This window comes from Lates calcarifer, linkage group LG11, assembly GCF_001640805.2.
Source record: "Lates calcarifer isolate ASB-BC8 linkage group LG11, TLL_Latcal_v3, whole genome shotgun sequence".
NCBI lineage: Eukaryota > Metazoa > Chordata > Actinopteri > Centropomidae > Lates > Lates calcarifer.
Window position 1 is genome coordinate 9,573,539 of NC_066843.1, and position 20,111 is coordinate 9,593,649.

Consider the following 20,111-nt stretch of genomic DNA (forward strand, 5'->3'; position numbering starts at 1 on the left):
AGGACCACGAGTCATCCATAGAGATTTGATGGGTTCAAAGAGACCTGGGTGTCTTCTGCTGTAATTTCAAATTACTGATTTCTGTTATTAATTATACATCTTAAGTGCCTTTGAAGAATGTTGCAGACTATCCTTCATCAAGAAGACATAATGTCTGGAGCAAAAAAAAAAAAAAAAAAAAAAAAAGACTTAAGAAAGCAAAGAAGCCTCAATTCATTGGCTCCAATGAATCAGAGGTTCCAGGAAAATCAGCAGGCCCCCGTCTTATTGTATCATTATTATTTTTCTGTCTTGGTTTTTCTTTCTTTTATTTCTTTCTTTTTTCTTTTTTTTTTTTTTTTTTTTTTTGCAAAACACCCGCATCTGACGTCAGTGTATCATTGTCATTTCAAGAGTAGTCTTGGAAGCAGAACAGGGGTTGTGATTGAACTCTGAGAGCTGCCCTGGAGCTGTACTTTGAGGAAGAAACCACGGAACCACAGATAATGCTTTACAGTCCACTAGTCTCAACTACTGTCATCAGATTTTCACTTTGTAAGATACTTGAAAAAGATTGTCATTCCGGTTTCCTCCGGAGCAAAGGGCACGGCACTCATGTCAAGCTGAAGAAGTGCATAAAGAGTCACAGATGATTGCTATAGACAATAATTTCAAGAAGTTGATGTAGTCTCTTGGATGTGGGCAATGTATAAATGCACTTCCAATTAACAAAATGAACTTGATGTAACCTGATGTAACATTCTCAATGGTGCATTAAGAGTCTGTAAAGGTAACTAACGCATTCATCTCATCCTCAAACTGTCCACATGGAAACAAAAATAAAGAGAAGGCAGTGAGACCTCTGGACAGACAGACTCCTCTGACATTGTCCTCACTGTTGGGATCATCTAGAGTCATCTGGGCAGAGTTTATGGACACAAAACAAAAGCATCACAGTGTCGAGCACACAATAAAAACGAAACCACCTCTGTTGACTGGTTGAAGGCTAGGAAGGCACGAGACACAAGTTCAAACACTGCAGAGCCTCTTCCTCGTCTACTTTCCACTGGTGTAAAGACTTTTCAGGAGACAGGGGAAGGCATCTCCCTTTCATCCCTCACCACAGACAAACATAGACATATAAAAACATCCATGTTGAAAAGTGGCAATAGCCCTTTTAATTCCAGACAAACCCAATGTGAAGAACTTAATTATAGAACGGGGGCAACCCAGCCCTTTTGAAAATTACACTTACAGTAAGACCTTTGAAGCAAATACATCCTTTATCCTATTTTTTCTTTTGTTCAATGTTTTGTCTCTTGTAAAGCATGCCATTGACTACTGTGGTTTCCAGTGGGTCTCTGTCTTTTCTCGTCTGTCTCCATCTCAGTCAGGCATTTGCTCATCAAAGGCCTATCTTTTGGACACACACTGGAGGGCAAAAATACTTAAAACCCTGGTTAGTGTGTTGATTTTTGGCACATTTGCACATAATCAATTACCAATCCCAGATTTGCATTTAAGGTTATTACACAAAACAATCAAACAAACTCATACCATTGCTTCTGCACAAATGCATTAATTTCTAATGGTATGACAACACACTTCGGTTGCTTTTCCTTGTGGCTTTGATAGTGATCCAGTCATTCATGTTAAGTGTCAGACTGTGCTGAGAGAGGAAGTATTAGGAAACCACATTTGTTGTGAATGCAAATTACGCAATAATGGTTTCATTGCCTTTTGTTGACTGATAATAACAAGTTGTTACAATGCTATGCTGTAGTCAAACAACTAGTGTTCAGAATCAGCCAGGTGCTTCTTTAAAAACTGCTCCAAGTTGCAAGCTGCCAACAGAAATAGTACAATCATCTATCAACTATTTAATCAACACAAACATGTGGGAAATAATCCCACCGCACTCAGGTGAAACAACCTCAAAAGTGGAGTGTGATCCCATGACATAATGCCCATAAATGAAAAACAGATGTTTCCATTTTGTTTGACAAGGATGCTGTTAATTCCTTTGTGTTGTACGTGGATGTCTGATACAAGTTAAAGATTTCCTCTGTATTAGCTCATTAGTTCCTTCCAATAAAGGTAGAGCAGAAGGCTTGGTGGTTGGACAGGACCAGAAGGCCTGGCACCAAACCTCCACCTGAAACCATCGTAGTAAACCCGCAGGAAAGTGAGGTGCGTTGGGGGCCATGTTTCACTCTCATCTTTCTCTCAGGCAGGCGTAGTGGATGTTCTGCCAGGTATGAGCTGAGGTGTTGGGTTCGGCAGTAAATCAGCTTGGTCTCCGATGATCAAACACTTGTCGTTATTTCCCGCGCTTTCATGTAATCTCATAAAAGGCCGACCGCTCTGATGGGCCGAGCTTGCCTGCCAAGCCAGCCGGGCCTCCCATGCTGGCATCTCAGTGTGTGTGGCTCTGATGGTTTGTTCCAAGAATCAGAGCTTGGGAGGAAAACATGAGATCTAACAACAGAAAGAGGAATATCCCTAAGAGAGTGTGCAACACATTAGGTGAACTTCCTCTTTTTATTTTGCACACCACTGAGATAGATCCAGGTAATGTCCACAGCCTCTTTTTTATTTCACTTATCAAATCTATGTCAAACGCAATTGAGTACAAAGGCTCAAATTGACTGGACAGCGTATGCTGTAGATTCCCTCAGGCTATTGTTGCTAATTCAAAAGAGCAACTGGAACATAATGCTGTGGACAGTGGACAAAGGATGCTTTCATGTGCACATTCCAAAACTCTGTATTTAGTAAAACTTATAGCAAGACGTGCCATTTTGTTCCAGTAAAATATAAAATTTGTGTGTGAAAAATAGGTGGCAGGAGGAAGAGATGAAGCGCCTTGGTGGAAGACTAATAAAATGTCTGAAACCACCGCAACTCAGAACGAAAGAGACAAACATCAAAGTCCATAGACTGGCTGTTTGATCTCCCCAAGTTTTTCCTCTCTTTTTAACATCACTCTGGCCCGTTCACACTCTGGTCTTCATTATCCTCCTCTGCCCTTAAAATCATTTAAAATCTATCAGGGTCTGACATGCGGGGGGCAGGGGGGTGCACGTTTGAGCTATAGAATAGCGAGAGAGCTCCACAGTGACCACTTGGATACACAACATTTACCAGCCAATATCACTTCATCTCCTACTAAATTACACATCTCATGTGGGATCTTGCGTTGCTTTGAACGAAATGGTTGGTAGTTGTAATGGATGTTCTGTTCTCAACCTCCAGGGAGGTTTATGGCTCACTTTTTGACAAATGGGCAAGAGGGAGATAAAACGCTTACACACACAGACACCCACTCCCTCCTCAAATAAAATAAATCAATAACCATAAAAAGGCAGCTATTAAAGCGTTGGATAGCAGCACATTAGGAATAAAACTGGGATTTTGGCTGCTGTGTAAAGGCTTTCAGAAACGGTGCAGGCCGCACACAAAACTGATAAATGGATGGTGGGTGCTGGTGTGGTCGGGATGTATCAAACATGTGCTGGTAGGCCAATAAAGACCAAAAATACTGGCAGCTGCAGGACAACTCATTCACAGCTTTCTGAGATTTGGCCAGTCTAGGCAGGACTGAGAGAACATCAATGTTACAGGTCCTCAAGAATCATTTTCCATGGCATTAAGTATTCCTAAAAAAAAAAAAAAAAAAAGATATCTGCCTGTGGTTATTACTGAATGTGCTTTATGTTTGTGTACGGGTGTCATTTTGTGTTTTTACGTTGTAGTACATCAGCATGTGTGTGCGTGTGTACGAAGCCTCAAAGAGACAAGGATACTTGTGCCCATGGCGTCTGGTAGAGCTCGTGACTGTGCCTGTTTAACTCCACTAACAGAGCACCGTTCCACAAAGCCCATCACGCAACCCACAGATGTCCCACAGAACAGACAGGACTGCGCCACAACCAACAAGAAGCAGTAATAACCCCCCCAGCCCACACACCCATGCACACACACACACACACACACACACACAAGCAAACAAAACAAACACACACACACACACACACACACACACACACAGGGGTCTAGTAGCCTGGACTGAATCTTCTTCAGAACATTAGCTGTGGCTTCAAACTTTGTAACTCTAGTTACATGTAACTGTGGTGGTATTTAGCCATGTTTGTGCAGATTTTTACATCTCTATATATAGATAAATACATTTCACCCCCCTGGACACAGTGTCCAGTCCCTATTACTTTGGATGACCCATTGATCTACGCATTTTCATAGCTAAATCTAGGGACTATTTCCTCATTGGAAAGTACTGTAGTCCTAAACTCACTGGTAAAAGTAATTAATTAAGCTAAAATGCAAAAAGGCAAAAAAAAGGGGGTCATTTCTTGGAGAAAATAATTCACTGTCTGGTTGAACAATAATGTGCTTAAATTGTCATTCAGTTTAGACTTCAAGCATAAAAACATGGACCATTGCATTTAAGATTGTAAATTACAGTGTAATTATTCAGTATTTATGGGGCAATTACACAATAAATATAGGGTACAATGACATGGTTATGGGGAACAAAAGCCTTAAAAGATAGATGTAAAAGAAAAATAGCACTTATAAGGAACTTATAAATTAATCATGTAGGAACTTTGCAGGATATTGTAATGAGCAATAATGAGAATTAATTGTGCGATATGGAAACATTATTGAGCAAAAACTGTGGTAACTTAGCCAGTTAGTGAATTTATAGGTTTATGTGCTTAAATCACATACATTATGTCACAATGGTACTAGTCAGGTGTGTGGTGTGTTCTCACTTTATACTGTATTCAGGCTAAACTCTTGAATGTAGCGATTGTTTCATGGAGAACAATCCTGACTTTTTTCTTGACATGGGAAATTTGTTCATTGAATTCTTTCTATCATCAACTAAATGAAAATTCCCCTGTCAAAACTATTTATTTGACTTTGAGGGCTTTAAAAGCTACATGAAACAGTAGATGAAAACTGACAAATGACCTTGAACTTGTTAGTCAAACTTTTCTGGCTTGTACTCAAAATGGAGGAAAAAGTTTTAGCGTAATCTGTATGTCCTCAGAGTCAGAGGTGAAATCAAGCTTCTTCTTTTTTTTTTTTTTTGGTGTCTTTACATTCACAGTTAGGCTGCTTTCGAGAGTTGCCTGGGGCATGACATGCAACGTGGGCTCTGACTTCAAAGCCTCCAAAGAAAATATATAAATACAAAACTATTAGCCAGCTTGTTTTCTTAAGTTAACATTTCAAACACACTGCCGAGTGGATCGTGTTTTCAGTCCCCCTCTCTGTAACTCTAATGTTGATGTTGTTTTTCTGACGGTCCTGGGGCAAAGTGCAGTGCCACAGCTGGAAAGTCCTCAGCACCCTTAAAAAATGGCTGCACAAACACGCCAGAGTCAGGCAGAACACAACCTCCTTTGGACTGTGTGGACTTCCCTGCCAGCTGCCCACTAGGATACAATTTGCATTTGGCCCTCAGCACAGTAGAGCCACAAACATAGGTTTCAATGTCAGCATCGGGCTGAACATATACAAACCCAGAGGTGGTAGCATCACAGAGGAGAACAGCAGACGCCGTCCACATACATCATTATATCGGACATACCATTCTCAAGTGTGTGTGTGTGGGGTGGGGTGGGGGTAGTAAGCACCATTTTTATTAGTGACACTAAGAAGTTTATAAACAGAGCCACTTGACACAGTGAACTTAAGATTTGGGGGTGATCCTCTGTGTAGACAGATTACCACTTCATTAAACAAACAAAGACCTCAAAGAGTAACAAGCCCTTGGACACGCATACCACAGAGAGAGAGAGCAACCCGGATCCTCTAGCCACATGAGACAGTAACAGGCTGTCTGTCCCAGAGGTTATTACAATTCCAAACATTTATTGGAAGGAAATCAAAAAATGTGTGTCTTTTTGTCTTCCTTCTTATTTCTGCCCACAAAATTACATTCGAGCAATAAAAATGTTTATATGTTAGGTATATAAATGCTTGGGAATAGCACTTTGTGACTATTTTTAAATCCGCTCTGAGCTGAAATAACATCATAAAAAGACACATGAATCAGTAAAAATAATGCTCAGAAGAAAAATAAAACCTTCCTCTGTTTCAAGTAGCTATTATAAAGGCATAGACAGCTGTCAGGAGAACAATTCTACATGTGGGACTGCAGCGCAGCGAGTTTGACTGGAGTAGACCGTAAAGGCATAATGAAACACTGGCTTGAGCAGTATGAAGGCATGCATGACAAAATCAGTAAAAAATGAGGAAAGATACTACGATTATGGTTTGGTTAGCTAACTTTGAAGAGGGGGCATTTTTGTCAGTGAGGGCATCAATCTTCTTAAGTCAAGTCACTAAAGCATTTAGTTCTACTAGTTCTACTTAGTTCTAAGTTAATAAAAAAAAACAGTACTATGTAAGCAGGAATAGTTTGACATTTACACTTATTCACTTTCTTGCCGGGAGTTAGATGAGAAGATCGATACTACTCTCATGTTGGCGTGGTAAATGTGAAGCTACAGCCAGGAGCTAGTTAGCTTAGCTTATCTTAGCTTAGCATAAAGACTGGAAACAGGGAAACACAAACAGAGCCAGATTAGCTAACATAATACGCTGACCAGCATCTCTAAGACTCACTAACAAGTTATAATGTTTGTTCTATTCATACAAAAACTTAAGTGTATAAACGACAATTCACTGCATCTACCCAAGAAATATAGTCAGACTCAAAACACCCTGTAAAATAGCAAATTGTTATTTTACGCTTTGGTTTTTGTTGGGATTTAACAAATGAAATATACCATGTTAATTAGTAAACTTTCAGAGGTGCCAGAAGGTGTATTTAGTTACCATTGAACTGAACCAAGCTTGCTGTTGCCCTCCAGTTACAGCCATTATGCCAAACTAAGCTAATTGAGATCGGTATCAGACTTCTGATCTAACCAGCAAGAATGCAACTAAGCATTTCCCAAAATGTTGAACTGTTCTCTCTTATGTTAAAATATACTGTACAGCAAAAGAAGAGTATTGAACACATCATCTTTTGTAATCATCTTCATGTCATCCTATGTAAGACAAGTCACCAGATTTGTTGCAACACCTGTAAGACAGACCTGCAACTGTAGAGTGTTATTCTTTTTCTGTGTTAGAACCAGTTTTTGTTCGGTCTGACCAGTTTGGACATTGAACAAGAATTTCAGCTGATCCAATCATAGACGAGAAACAGACGAGCAGTGACACGGTGACACCACAGCAGAGGAAAAACAGACCCATTCTCACTTCAAAGAGCCAGAGGGATGCTTTTAAAAAATCACACTGGCAATAAACTACAACAGAAGTTCATCGCTCTTCCACGACTTGAAAGGGATTTTCAAAGTTACGTCGTCTCCTCGAGTAGTCCCTCTCTCTGCCCCAACCCTACCCCTAAACAAAGTTCATATCTGTGATGAGCTGGTGGCGCTGAGGCTGTGTACATGGGAGGTGTTACCATGGGAGCAGTCAAATTATTTACATTTCAAAGACAGAGGACAACACGCCGCTGTTTAATGTAAGGACGGAAGAAAGAGCAGGCCTTAATTTTAAAATGGAGCTACTCACAAATCTCTCTAACAGCTTAGTATAATGTCTATGCATGAAGGGCTGACTTTTTGGCGTCTTTCATCCTGTTACCCCTGGATTGAAATGACAGAAATTAAAATGATAAATATGCCAAGGAAACTTGTAACCAGCAGAGTTGATCTTGGCATGGGAGTAAATTACATCTCAGAGGCAGCAGCTGAAACCCTCCTCCCCCGCATGACTAATTGAAGTAATTACAGACGGGACATGAAAGACGTGCCCTGCCCTGTCAACTAAATGAGTGCATTATATCAACTCATCACTTACTGCAAAGGGATAAATATGAAAACAAAGAAAATGCCAACAGAGGTATAAAATTACAAAGAAAAAAAGAGAGAAAAACTTCATCATTGACATCATCACTCGTCACCTGGGGGAACTTGTCCAGCGGGTTGTCAAAATCTGACTCTTGCAATGAACATACACAAAGGACAGATCACAGAAAGAGTACTGACAGGAAGATGAGAGACAAAAAGACCTGAAATACTGACATACTGTACTGTCATGTTAGCCGTGGTGATTGACATCCAGGTTGCGTGGTCCCTTCACGCTTGTCTCTTAATCTTCAAACAGAGCTGCTGCATGTGAGGGAGGAAGGTGGTACAGGAAAAACAGGGGCAGGTCAAGAAGGTGACAGGTGACAGAGCCTGTAGTCGATAGCTGTGACTGAACTTAGAGCAGAATCTTGAGCAGTTGCAGCTCCCTCCTGAGGTAGCTGTTTGAAACAGCATTGGCTGCTTCACACACTCCCAAGCTTCAGTTAAAGTTCAGAAAACATGAAAAATGAGGAAATTGCCAAGGATGTTTGATAAGAGACTTACAGGTGAGCTTATTTAAACAGTGTTGTGCATTGTGTTATAGCTGTGGAGGCCTGCAAGATTTTGTTCCACATGTGGTCGTACCTAACCTGACACCAGGTATAACACTTAGGCTTAGTCATCAATGCTTAAAATGTGTGTGAATGTGCACATCCTGCCGTGGATGATGTTGCTGGGATGTGTCGTCATGTCATTCTTCACCACAAACTATAACCCGAGCGATTTCACTGATTATAGTCATACTGATATAACGAGCAATATATCCTTAAACCCAGGAAAACAAAAACACCAGCTGCGATGATGAGCTGGAATGAAAACGCCTTGTGGTTTGGTGTTTCAAGACTTGGACAATGCTGGTTTCTTTTTCCACCAGGTAGAGTCATGAGAACTAAAAACCATTGCGGAAGGGTATGTTACTTGAGAGCATTGGATGATTTAACGCAAAATGACATAGAGATAATAATATTTTTAGGTCTTTTGTTGAATCAGTTTTATAATTTTTGCATTATTTGTTAATTTTATGTCTTGTTGTTTATCAAACACTGGAATAACCTAAATGGTACTGCTGATTAGACCTATATAAGATCATAGGGAAGATCATTTAATCAGCCATCAATTTACTTACGACACAATGTTGTCATGTGCATATGAAGTTGTATTTTCATGCCACAATGCAAGCTTGCCTTTTTAATGCATATAAATCTATGATAAAATGATGTGAGCTGAATATCATTTGGGTGTGAAATGAAGAGCAATAGCACATGTAAGACCAGCAATCTGAGCAACCGTCATTCATTTTTGTGTTCATTTTTACCCTGACGCATTCCACAGCTTCCTTTGATTCCCGCTCTTCATATGTGGCACTCACTCTGTGCTGAAAGAGAAATTAGAGGTAAAGATGACAAAAGCATTCTCCAAATTACAAGGCTTTGTGTTTACTATTCTGAGCTCAAACATGACATTCTGTCCAGCAGTGTGCTAGTCATTCGGCTTTTTTTTCTTATCTTAAGGAAAAAAAAGAAAGAAAGAGAGAAAAAAAGAAAATACCACAGCCAACTGGAAGTACAGAGTGAAAAAAGAAAGGCTGTAATTATAGCTGAGGATGAAGAGGGAGAGTGAGTCCCCATCAGGACCTCTCATCTGCTCATCTTCATTTGTCCCTCACATGAGAGAGCGGTCGACTCTGGTCTTGTTTAGCAGAACATGTCAACAATCATTCCAGTAATGACTACATATGCCGATGTCAGAGTGTTGGGCCCTTAATGCCATTCTCTGAGGACTTGAATCCACTCACTCGGGCTGATTTAAGCAAAACATGATTATAATAGCTTTGTAACACCCTTCTCAACGAATTAATCGGCTGTGACAGCGGTTTTTGGCTCATGGGCCGAATGCAGCGTGAATATTTACAATTATTTACATTTCTATGCATGTGAGAATGGATATTATCCATGCATTTTTGTGGATGTGATTTCAAGTCCGCCATCTGGAAACAGATGAAAATGGACTGTCACGTTGACTAAATACTTATTTCAAAGATAAAAGAACATCCGCAGAAAAAAAACGAGACATCTGCAGAGGGAAAAATCTACTGAATAACAAAACAGACTCTTTGTGCTCTCCCATCACTGATGTTAGTGTTGACTGATGGCCGTTAAAATCTCTATTTCTACTCTTCTCTTAGTAATTCCAAACTTTTTCTAATAGACCTCAGCAACTGGATCCTGTGAGAAAAGTAGTATTCTCAACAGATTTTTCATCTCCATTTCTCTGTTTCTCCATCACTATCAAACAATATTGAACTTGGACTGTCTTACAGCCTTCAGTCAGGAGCAAAACCTCTGAGTGAGTGGAAGCAGGCAACACTAATTTGTTATGCAAGCATTGCTATCAGTACCAGCTTTAAAGGGAAAATTGTTATAGGGAGAAAAATGTAGTAGTTCATTTTTACAATAAAACTCTGTTGGATTGGAAATTTCAAATGAATATGTTTTAAACATGCTAATTAGTGAGTTTTAGCAGTGTTGTTGGGCAGATTTTGTTACAACAGAGCTAGGCTAGCTGTTTCCCCATTTCCAGTCTTTAAGCTGCGCTAAGCTAACTAGCTGTCTCCACATATTTAATGGTCAGACCTGACCTGCTAGAAAGCTAATGAAAGTATCTCTCAAAATGTCAAACTAAACCTTTAAACTATCTGAAGTCACATTAATATCACTTTGGTTTCTGTTCTCTGTTAGGTGTTCTCTTGAAAAGGCTTGACACTAGGGAGGAAGATTGACAATGGAGACTTTATTAACAGCCCTCCACAAATCTTTTCTGATTTTGGTTCAGACAAGTTCAAATATCATTGTGTTATGGCTTTGATCAGGAAGTCATACCCATGTTTCCTTGACCTCTGCCATATGGTGCCTTGTCTGTCTATCTGCCTGTGAGCATGTGCACACACACACACACGCACACGCTAAGATGCCTGAGCATCATTGTATTTCCCTTCAGGCTCAACCTCCTGCTCTCAAGTGGATATCAAAGGCCTGCATTTACAGTTATCTCTGCTTGGCTGCGTCACGGAAGTAATCACCGCAGGTCAGGGGTCAGAGCTCTGGCCCAAGACAGAAACACAACTGACTGTCGTCGACTTCAAAGGAAAGCGATCCTCTGAAAGACTGTTATTTTAGCCGGGAAACTCTGGATATCATAATCAGGAGGGTGGAAAGGGACAGTAAGGAGAGAGAGCAGTAGAGTGTGTTGTGGAGGGGTGGTGGGGGGGCTAGAAGAGAAAAAGACTACCTTTGAATAATTAGAGCCAACAAGATCAAAGAATGGGCTCAAGTTTGGTCTGCTTAACCTCTGTAACACAGAAACGGAGAAACAACAAAAAAAGCGTCATTTTATTCCGTCCTGTTGTTATTCCTCTGGTTGGCGAAACCCAAAACCATGTCAAACATAATGGAAAATATTTGAGGTCTTCTTTTATTAACCAAGAACAGCTTTGATGTTTGACGTCTTTATTTGTTTTAGAAGAAGAAAGGGAAGGGGCAATATGGCATGCCAGCGATCTTCTTTTGGAAAGAGAGCACACACAAAAGGGGGAGGGGGGTTGATACTAGAGCAAACGGAGCTTGTTCATTGTACATAATCAATTAAACATTATTATCGGCCCTTTTAAAGAGTGTAGAGATCAAAGACCAGTAGGAAACGATCAAAGTGACAGGGTTTTATGTGAACGCTAACCTCTTCCTGCTACTGTTTCCCAGTCGCCAGCAAGTTCGCTGATGTTGCTTCGCTACGGATCTGATGAAATGACAAAAGTCTGGTTTGCTGCAGTGTTAATCTTACTGTTTACATCGATGCTGCGAGGAAGATAAATCGATAAGTCGACACAAACTTCATGTCATATTTACACGGGATCTGTGTTTTGTTATTTCTTGACATAGTGACAACTGAAAAGCCCGGGGAATGCTGGAAACAGCGGACTCAAGAAATCTGGAGAACTGAGTCAGCCGACTGTCTTCAATGTTCAGTGGCTCTCAGGGGGAACATAAAACAGCTCTGTTATTGTAGAGTAGGAATTATCCACACCACTTTAATTTGATTCCACCCCGTGCAGCTAAAACATCATCTCCATCTGACAGTTGTGACAAAGTACTAATATACTGTGGAACAGAGTGGGTGGCTGCTACTTTCATCACCTCAATTTGAGTTGCAATTAAGCAAAACTGGGTGAATTACAGCAGGTCAAGTGGAAACAAATTGTTATTTCAGTGGGTTTTATAAAGAGGAGATACACAGCTTTACAAAGCCGCACTTATTCTGCATGTGTAAACTGGCTTAAAGTCGGTGCATTTTGACCCGTGGCTGTGTGAGAAAGTCCAAAACAGCATTCCAGCTATCAAAGGGAGCAAACCACAGACCGTCTTGAATGTATGTGTTCAGCAACTGGACGCTTCAAATGCACAGCTAAACGGCATGAAAAGGAGGCTCTTCATCTCACTGGGTGTGAAAACTGGTGGGGTGGGACGGAATCTTTTCGTGGACATCCTGTCAAGAGGGAAGGGTGCTGGCTGGGTGGAGTGGCATCGCAGCAAGCGTAAGAAGAGTCAGCGTTTCAGGGTGGTCAGCTGGAGTGCAGGAGGTTAGAGAAACAGCGTGCAAACCATTCTGCACCAGGCCGTGCCGTCCAGGTCTTATCAGTGCATCCTTGTCGGCCTTGAGTTTCCCCGGCTGGTGGGCTTGTTGACAGATCTGAGCTACTGACGCTCAGTCTTAGCTCTGCCTTGCCGCTGGAGTGGAGGCAGAGAAAAGCTCAAACCTCCCAAATTTTCTCATTTGACCTTTTTCCTTAACATATAGACCAGTTTTTGTTTTTTTTTACCCAGAACGCCCCATTGTGACTGCGCTGGAAGATGTGAAGAGTGTTCCAAGTAAACAAAATGGTGCAATGTGGGCTGGTTGTAGTTGTACCATGTGTTATCTGCATTTACAGATGCTCAAGACTTTGTTTTTGTCAGGTCATTACTGAAAGGAGGCACGCACGTGTCCGCTAAGAGGCTTGCATGTACAAAAAACATCCCCAGTTTTCACTATGTGAAGGTATTTGTACCATTGCAAATTGCAATTTTTAAAACATCTGCCTCCTACGAAATGTAACAATCTATACAGCAGAGACTAGGAATGCTTCAAGGGGGGCGATAATATGACAAAAAAAATGAATTTTGGTATGTTTGGTATGGTAGAGCAGTAAGCCAGGTCAGATCATCTGCTGTCAAAATAACATTGGCTGCACAAGACTTTGGTGTTGCCTCAGTCTAAACAGTCTTACATAGTGCATTATAGGAGCAAAAGAGAGAAGACATTTGATCCAGCCCAAGAGGTGGTCTATTTTGTCTGTAACAATTCAGACACATGCACATCCATTCACACACGGGAATGTACTGCTGAATCATACTGAAAGGGTCATTTGGTCGGCATCAAACCCGGGAGAGGTGACGTCCCATCCGACGGGATTCACACGCTCCCCGCTCTCCAGCACAAAAGGGCAGAACAACAATATTATGGTGTCCACTGAGTGCCTGCCCCCCCCCATAAAAACATTTCTGTGAGAGTGGGCCTGACCTACCTCTTCTCCCGTATAAAAAAAACAAAAAACAAAAAAACAAAACAAAACAAAAAAAAAAAAAAACACACAAAGCTGAGTCTATTCCGACAGCTGCTGCCCGGGTGCCCTGTGGAGAACAGAAGGAGAGCTTTGAAGATCTTGACCTTCTGGAACAATAAAACGCCATCATCAAACACTCTCCTGAGACAGACTGCTGACCCACAGATCCAAGTGTCTGCTTGAGATAATTCATATTAATCTGTAGGGATCACCGCGTCTGTGTGTATATGCCTCTGCGTATGTGTGTGTGTGTGTGTGTTTGATGCTTGCAGGGGCACAGATGATGTGGATCTATACCAGTCTGATGCCTCGGCCGACAACATTATTTACACACATGCTGTCTGAATCTCACCAGCTTCTGGTGCACAATGACATCATCTCTATCATGATGTGGTTTTAGCATCATTGTGCATCCACTTGGCCAGGAAATTTGTCCGCCATAAGTTAACCATTACTCAGCCAGTTTGAATCACCCTAGATGTTTAAGTTCTTGGTCACACAGAATCGAAAGCTCAAAATGACTCAATCAAAAATAAACCTGTGACGCTTCATTGCACCAATACTAACAGGATGTGCAGAAAGGACACCACTTTATACCACTGACAATGATGAAAGCACATCACTCATTAGTTTGGAGTAAAAGCAAACTTAATTGGATAGATTCACATTTTGGGAAAAACATTACTTTCCATTTCTCCAACAATTACATGACAAGATTGATAAAGTTCATGAGTAAGTGCTAAGTAAGTGGAAACAGGGGGAAACAGCTAGCCTGGACACAAAACCTGCCAACCAGAAGCCCTATAGCTCACTAATCAACAAGTTGTATCTTGCCAAATATCAAACTTCTCCTTTCAAACTCAGTTAATAAAACAGAATTGATCACAGATGAATACAATGGTGGGTTTAGATTGATGACTCAAAATACCTTTGGACACGTGATGCTACACATGGTCCCTGTGGTATCTGTGCTGGGAGAGAGATCAGAGGGGTCTCCAAATGTGGACACACCCGTGCGCAATATGGAGCTTTGTGTGGCTTCAAGGTCAAGGCAAGACCTCCTTCCCTTTGATGGCAGGGGGAGGAAGCGCTGCTATTTACCACCTTTAGAAATATGCCAGGTGGTGATTTTTTTTTTTTCACGGTGAAACAGAAACTTAAAACATTAAAGCAGAGCAGAGACAAACCTGCTGATGGTGATGAACATTAGGAAACACCTTTCTGATCTCCAGCTCCGTCCTGTCTTAAGGTATCCACAGAGTGTGTTACAGTTTGATTCATAAGGCTTCAGTAGAAATAGATAAAACAAGCCTTTGATCTTATATAACCTCCATTAGCATAACTGGCAAAAGGTGTTGCAGGGCAGAGATGCCAGCTGGGTTCTCCTGCTCATGGTGCAGGGGCACGAAGGCCTCCCTTGTCTCTGTCCACGTTAATCTTTTACAGGACACTCAAGGAAGTGGCGTTGACAGTCTAGATTCGAGGTCAAGAGGGGGCCAGGGGTCAAGCACTTCCTGCTGACATGAAAGCACATCCAAGCACACCTTGCTCTTGGTATCTGTCGTCCGCCCTCCCCATTCCGCACCCCACCACCCCCGTCACCCTCACCCTCCCGCCGCCGACCATCTGTACCTACATAATCTGGGGCTCATCGGGGCCCAAACAAAAGCCATGTGTTAATTACCTTTGAAGGTGTAATGACTTCAGGGCCACAGCCGATCTTCATCTGGTTTCAAAAGCGAGGGCCGGAGAACAGGTTACGCTTCAGACACGTTACAGTTGTCCCGTGGCCCTACCTGCCCGCCACAGTTTCATTGTAGAGGGATAAATGTGCCTCTCAGTGCCCCCCACCGCCACCCCCACCAAGAATCATCTCCCGTATCAAATCTGGAGGTATACAACCGCCTCGCTCTCGCTTTTGCGGACACTTGAACAAGTAAATTAAGGAGAAAGTTCTGACACGTGAGAATTGGGCCTACACCTGTCCTCCAGATGTGAGGCCATTCACTTTGGTGGAATTTTGTCTTACTTCTCATCTTAATTGTTTTTGCATTCCTCGCTTTTTGGAAATATTACTTGATGGGAACACAAAGTATTTAGTTCTACTTTGCTTTATTTACATCCATCATTTTCTCAGTTTACACACCTATAGTGAAAAGTAAAAACTAAGTGGAATTACTCAAAGATTGATGAATAATCTATATATAGGTCACATCTATTTCCTTCTCTGCCAGTAGTGCCAAAAAGAAACCCCTATCCCCTGACTCTACCAATGTGTATTATTAATAGATCAAAACCAGATAGAGACGAGCAAAAGGTGCTGGTAGCAAGCTGCTCATTAGTCATCACAAAAACAAGATGATGTGTCCTGATGACAGCCTTTCTTGCACTCTTTGTGAGTAAAGCCTGAGTAACACTTTCCTCTTCCCGCAAATCACCACCTTCTTCCTGCCACAGGAGAAAGGGAAGTGGGTGCCGTATATTCCCAAACAGATATGTTACCTTGTTTTGAATAAATGTTTCCACTGGCCGACCACAGGCGACCTCAAAAGCAAAGATGGGATCTTTGTGGGAAGACACCCAAATTTCAAACTGGCTTAGGTGGCTTTGTAGAACGTAGCGCTTGAACCTCGGTTAAATTGGCTTCAATACATCTCAGTCCATGTTTCTAATTAGATCACACAACGATAATTATACCTACCGCTGTTTGTAAGAGGATATGTACTGTATGTATCAGAATACATGAAAGAGCAGTGCGGACTAGGCAACCACATGAGTTATGTACTGTCTATCCCACTTCAGCCTCTTGAAGATATGCAGTCATTCTCTACATCCTCTCTGCTGAGAGTAAACAAACACACTCTCTAATCCTTTAAAAAGTTAGTTTCTAGTTTCCAGTCAGAGGATGGTCGGGGGGTGGGGGCAAACACCTCTTGATCCTCAGGGCATCTACAGGGGAGAGTCTGTATGATGTGGGGAGGAGAGCAACGTCTGAGCTCCTGACCTACAGGTAAAGACAGACAGGCAGCGGCCAGCCCTGTGAAGCCCACCGCGCCACGCACAGAGGCAATGCTGCCAGACAGAGAGGTTCGTTATAAATATCCACCTCACACGGCAGTTTCCTCCGAAAGCAAACACTTCAGATTCTACCTTGTAATTTATCACTGCTCTCTTCCCCCCGTAGAGGGAAAATCAAGGGAAGGGAAATGTTACGTTGAAAGATTGCGGTGTGTGCAGTTGTTTTTATTTTCCGTGTTTCATTTTGTCTCCTCATGTTGCCTATTAATATTTAGTGAGCTCCATCTGGTTTCACTAGCATCACAAAATACACTGTATTAAAGAATCTTAATAAACAGCAAACTGAACTTGTCTTCACAAAGGCCTCTTTTTTCTGCAAAATGAGCCTTGACAAAATCTTAAGGCAAAACCTCACAGTACTAACAGTGCACTGTTAGCTTTGAATATGAATACTGTATGTGTGCCACACAAGCTAATGCGTGTCTCAGATGTGTGTTTCTTTTATTTTGAGACTGAGGGTGTAAAGGCAGAGATGATGATTTCAGATTCCTGGGAGAAAATTCCCAGGCCTGGAAGAGCCCGTGGAAAGTAATCAAGTAGCAGAGTGATGTCATTCTGATGAAAGGCAGCCTGTCAGACAGTTGGCGACTATGGGTGCTCTTTGGCATGGGCCACAGCCTGCTATACACCAAAATATGACATCAAAGCAGGTACCAGGCCAGGCCAAGAGGCTGGCACTGATCATTGTCTTCTTTGATTACAGTAGCCTCATCTTCTTGCTGAGAGGATAAAAGAAAACGGCTGCTCGGTGTTAAGAGAGTGTCAAAAATAATGAGGCACATACCATGTGCTAATGGTGTCCCAGTGGCTTGGTGGATTGAAGCGCATACCGTGTATGCACAACATTATGGGCCTGTGTCCCGGACAGGGATTAAGTCTAGTCCAAGATTACGATGCTTTATCAGTGGATTTTTCCAGCGACTTTTGCCTTTAGTCTAGGACTAGTCTTAATCCTTGTCTGAAAAACTGGCACCAAGAGTTTTGAATGAACGTCAGATTTATGCTGCACGCCAACAACTCTTTCTCCTTCACATTTTTTGTCCTTCATGAAACCACAGTCAAACAAAAATTAATGGTGATTCTCAACTCGTCCTACCTACAAGTCTACACTCTCAAGAACAGTTTCAAATACAGCTCTCTCACATAATTGAATAATGACCATGTTTTACAGCAGGGTGTGGACTTCAAAAGAATTTCCCCAAAGAGACTACCAGGTTAAAGGACAGAAAATGAATAATGTGGTGTGGTTCTACTGTCATGACCTGTAATAAGGACTTTTCCATGTCCTTTGGCGAATCTGCGGCATAAACAAACATTTCCAAGACAAAAGCGCCTGATTCGCCTTCTGTCTGTGTGAAGATGAGAATAGGTGCAGGGTTGGAAGGATGGCTGCCGCCTCTCTGATGATGGTAATAATAGCAAGTCTCGGAAGGTAATTGGTCTCTGCTCCCCTCCTCTGTCGCTACCTGGCAGAGGGCACTGCAAAAAGGGTGATTCAGGCACAAGGTATGAATGGAAAACTCCCGGAGGAAGGCCCGCGCACTCACGCAACACCGGTGCCTCCAAAAAAAAAAAAAAACAGCCAGGTCCGACCTCACTCATCCTCCCTGTACACCAGCACATTCCTATGCACATGCAGGCACACACGCGAAAACATGCATGCGCCCCCATCCTGACAGACACAAACATCCATCTTGCTTAGTCTGAATGATGTGACAGAACTGTTTACAGGTGGCTGCGGTTATTTTGTGACCGTCACTCAGATGAAAGATCAACAACAAACAGCTGACCCGTTAGTTGAACTATCTGGTTACCCCTTGGTGCCAGAGAGACCCCTAATGCGAGCTGTCCTATCTTGAAAGAGTTCATTTTTATCAGACAGGGCATCATCTGTAACCAATAGACGGCCTCCTCTTACGAAATGAGAGCCTGCTCGACAGATGTCTCCTGCCTCTCTTACTCTCTCTTTCTCCCCATTTACATCCACATCTTAGATGGCACCTCTTGACTTAAGTCAGGATCAAGGTTGTTTACTGATTCTCTGGGTAATATCAGGAACATGTGGTGAGGGTACATGAAAGGAACTCCACGGTGCGTTAACACCCAAAAGCCCTGTACACGTTTGTTTGGGGTTTTAAACAATAGCTTCAACATGAAATTAAGGGGACCCGCTTCCGGAGGCTTGCCTCAAGGTGACACGGAACAGAAGCTGAAGCTGCAAATGTTCTCACAGGGGGAAGTAGCCTCAAACGTCAAAGCTGTCTAACTTTACAGTCAAATCAACTTGTTACTGATACTGATGAAATCAAAAAATCTATATATTAGCATACATAGCATTCGTTTTCTTTTTTAAATGCCATACAATGACTCTCGCAAACAAAACGTCAAAGTCTGGTACTGGCTTTGTTGAAAAATCAGCAGAGAAATGTTAGCCACAGGAGAAATTAAGAGTCATTACCACAATATACACAAAACTTCTGAGGGTTTCAACATCTTTTCAACTAATTCATAACACCTGAGTCGTGTTCCATACATTTCCAGTTCCCCTTTCGTCCTGGCTTTTAGCAGATTTCCACACTTAAACACTTTGTGGCATAATACCACTAAGTCTCAGGCCTTTGCTGTTGTGACCTTCATGGGATTTAGTGCTGCAGCTGAGTCAAACAATCCCTAACCTGATATCATATGTTTTAATGCTGGCACTGTGTAGTTTACTGTATATGAGAGGGTGACAATTTAAAGGAATTTAAGGAAACTCTTCTATGAAATATAAAAGTTTTATAGATGGTGATCTCTCCTTTGTTCTTCCAATGAGGACCTCCACCTGTTTCTGATGATGTGAGCCAGAGCCTGTCCCTTTCAAGAGGCTGATCCCTCCTGATCTCTTTGATGTAACCTGACCTAACAGTTCCAACTAGCAGGATTTGATGATCACGGATGGACCCTCGACAACAGCATGTGCAAATCAAAACTAACAGGCACGGGAGAGGGGGGGAGAGACGGGACGATCGGGGGATGTGTGAGCAGAACTGGCAGGCTGCGCAGACGAGCGAGCGCTTACAGGGCTGTGATGTGTCTAAACGCCAGGCAGGCAAACGGTCACATGATCAATGCTGCCAGCCCAGACTTAAGCAGTAAAACCTGTGGATCTGTGAGGGCACATGCAACTGATCGGAGATGAAAGACAGGCTTTGACTTTCACAGGAGGCCTGGAGTTGAGGCGGGGGGCTACGGGGGGCTATGGGGGCACTTCTGAGGGACTGCCATCAGAACAGCTGGGTCATTTTCAAATGACCTAATTCTGGGATTAATACATTTGGACTTGCATGGTTAAATTTGTGTCTACGCTACACCCAGACGATGGGAGGCAAAGAAAAAGAGAGAGAGAGAATTACTAGTGAAAGCCAGAAAGGCTTAGCACCCGGGAGTTCAAACAAGGTGCA